This window comes from Centruroides sculpturatus, unplaced genomic scaffold (genome assembly GCF_000671375.1).
Source record: "Centruroides sculpturatus isolate CEXI.00-Female unplaced genomic scaffold, Cexi_2.0 scaffold6150, whole genome shotgun sequence".
In the NCBI taxonomy this organism is placed as follows: Eukaryota; Metazoa; Arthropoda; class Arachnida; order Scorpiones; family Buthidae; genus Centruroides; species Centruroides sculpturatus.
Window position 1 is genome coordinate 1 of NW_019390338.1, and position 3,461 is coordinate 3,461.

Consider the following 3,461-nt stretch of genomic DNA (forward strand, 5'->3'; position numbering starts at 1 on the left):
ATCACAAAATTAATTTTTAAAGTATTTAGAAAATAATTTTGTCAATAAGAAGTTAAAGTTTTTTCAAAAGTGAGTGGTAATTTGAAATAATATAACATGAATACAGTTTGTTTAATACAGTTTATTTAAGTGTTTCCAGTTTTTTCTTCAGTTTATCTAAAGCAAGACATATTTCTGCAAGTAAGAACAGCAATATATTTTCGCGATTGCGAACAATATAATCTCGATCTAATTTTTGATATTTTATAATGTGGCACCAAGAAAGTTGACATTGGAAATTGTCAATAAACTGTTGGTCAAGTTTTTGGTAGCGAGAAACAAAATTCCAGTTTAGGTCATCTTCTAATTCGTGTAAAGTTGTTTTTTCTAATTGCTGGTATTTAAAAAAAAAAAAATTTTTTTTATATCAAACATGCATGCATGAAGATAACAATAAAATTATCCGAAACAGTTTGAAATTCCACAACTTTATTCCAATCAAGATGGTCCGAAAAATTGGTTAGGAATTGTTCATCTAATTGCTGGTATTGGCAAATTAAATCCCATTTTGCATAATCAATATGTTGTATGATAAACAGGACAGTGAATTTGTAATTTTTCCATATGTATTCCCAATTTAATTTATCTGAGAATTCCAAAATAAATGTGTTAGATAAATTGTGTCACAGACTGATGATATCCCAATCAACATAATTTTTAAAATGACGAATAGTATGTTCTCTAAGGGTGAAAACAAGAAAGTTTCCCAGCCGATGGGAGGTTGTGAATTGTCTAAAAAGAAATAAACAATTCTTTTATAATATTTGTTTATTTGAATACAGATTTAAAATTGAATGCAAAATAATACTTGAGTACATATACAAAAATAGTAGTTGAGTACATATATAAAATAATACACATTTAAGTTGATTACAATTTTTGAGAAAAGCAATTTTGTTACATTCTCTGAAGCCTTTTTCATCTCTGTCAGTGATGTCTAATGAATCTGTTTCTAAAAAAGTCGAATGCATAATTTTTTCAAAAATTAATTGCGCAATAGCTGTTTCAGGTTCAAAAATAATAATTTCTGGTCCAAAATTATACATTAGGACTCCAATGTTTCCACGATAGTCACAATCGATAACTCCCACATTAATTATAATGTTATTTAGAGATAAAGAAGAATTTGGAGCAATTCTAGCATAACAGTTATTTGGCTTTTCTATAGCCAGATCTGTAAATATTACTTTTTGTTCATTTGGATTAATTTCGAAGCCAATAACACAAAATATATCATATCCAGCTGCTCCCATAGAAGCCTTTTTTGGAATTTTCATATTTTCAGATAACTTTTTAAAATATACAAATTCTAGAAAATAAAATATTTATTTATTATTACATTTTATATTGCATTACATTTTATGCAATTACATTTTATAAAATATTTATTGAATATTGGTAATGTTATTTTATCGTTTATTATGAAAAATTTACATTCATATATTTTAAATACAAATACGTAACCAACATTTCATTATTCACTGAGAGATTTTTTATTAAAACAAACATTTTCAATCCACTCAATAGATCATCATCAGATTAAATGGAATACTTCACAAATAGAACAACAAGTTCAAAATTCAAAAATACCATAAACCGATAACATATCAACTAATAAGAAAAAACAATAAATTGTAAATGATACATACGAGGGTAGTCCCAGAAGTACCCGACCTAACAAAGAAGACACAAAAAATTTGGTAAAACATATATTTATTTTTCAACATAGTTTCCTTTTAGCTCGATACACTTTTTCCAGCAATGTACAATAGCTTTGATCCCCTGTTTATAGTGAGAACTGTCGAGCTTCTCNTTGGCCATCGCAATAACGGATGTGTGAACTGGTGCGTTGTCTTGATGAAACAACACTTTCTTTTTCGCCAAATGTGGCCGTTTTTTCTTGATTTCATCACTCAAGCGCTGCAATAAGTTCGCATAATACTTGCTGTTGATTGTTTTTTCTGGGCACATCCCAAGAAACTGACGCCATGACCATGCCAGCAGATGGAACTGTTTTTGCCTTCTTTGGAACTGATTCTCCCCTTTCAGTCCATTGTTTCGACTGTTCTTTCGTCTCAGGTGTGAAGTGATGGACCCATGTTTCATCCATGGTTATGAATCGACACAAAAACTCAGCTTTGTTGCTGCGAAACATTGCCAAAAACTCGATTGAAACATCCTCACGACGCTGTTTTTGTCCCATTGTGAGCAAACGCGGCACCCATCTTGCACACAGCTTTCTCATGTCCAAATTTTCAGTTAAAATGCAATGTACAGCACTTTTAGAAATGCCTACCATGTCTGCTAGCTCTCGCACTTTGAGTTGACTTTCATCCAATACCATTTTGTGGATTTTTTCCACCATTTCTGGCATGGTCACCTCACTTTGTCGACCACTACGATGTTCGTCTTCGCAGCTCGTACGGCCTCGTTTAAACTCTGCCACCCAATATTTTATTGTTGTGTAAACGAAGGAGCAGACTCCCCCAGAGTAGAATCTAGCTCAGCTTTAATATTGGTTGGACTGAAACCTTTCAAATGAAAGTATTGTATCACATAACGATGACAAATTTTTTCCATGTTTACAAATTCACTGAGATTGTTCATTATTTATGGCTGCCAAAAAAATACTATACAAAGTAATGTCTTCAAACTTTAAACTTAAGCTTTATAAGGTTAATACTTTCGAACACAGTCGTTTTTTTTTCAAACAAGTACCGCCATCTATGTCAGGTCAGGTACTTCTGGGACGATCCTTGTATAAGTAAAAATAAATAACAGTATTAATATTTAGTATTTTTAGTATGTCTATCATAACTAAATAGAGTTTCCTTTAAATCATATTAGAGTTCATGCGCCACTTGTAAGTTTTTAACGACATACTTCCATGCTGAGGGAAGACCCTCCACGTCCCTGGCGTTAATGCATCTTTCTTTAAGCATATTTCTGTAAATGTCCATCTTTTCAGCCGTTTTTGCCAAAGTTGGAGAGAGTATCTGTTTCAGGACTTCCACTTCATCCCATTGAACCAGAGAACCTTCTGCTTGCGCCATCTGGGCCAATACTGTTGTATTAGATCCTTTTCTAATATCATACCTGTGTTCTCTGATCCTTACACCTCAGTTTGTAGTAGTAACCCCTACGTATTCTTTTTTTATTCCTAATAGCTGGTTCTCATAGGGAATGTTATACACACATGCCTTGTCTTCTTTTTTAATAACCCCTTTATCGTTTCTAAGAATTTTGTACAAATTCGGAGCTCTTTTCAAGATCACCTTTGCATCTTTTATGCTTGCGATTCCCTTCATAATTCCTCCTAAATATTTGTTGAATGTAAATTTCGTGTATAAATTTCAACAAATATTTAGGAGGAATTATGAAGGGAATCGCAAGCATAAAAGATGCAAAGGTGATCTTGAAAA

At 32.1% G+C, this 3,461-nt stretch overlaps 2 pseudogenes; both read right to left on the reverse strand.

Moving 5' to 3' along the window:
• Window positions 1–940: 940 nt before the first annotated feature.
• On the reverse strand, window positions 941–1,316 carry LOC111617456 (annotated as a pseudogene).
• A 632-nt stretch (window positions 1,317–1,948) lies between these two features.
• Window positions 1,949–2,804, reverse strand: LOC111617455 (annotated as a pseudogene).
• Between the last annotated feature and the right edge of the window lie 657 nt (window positions 2,805–3,461).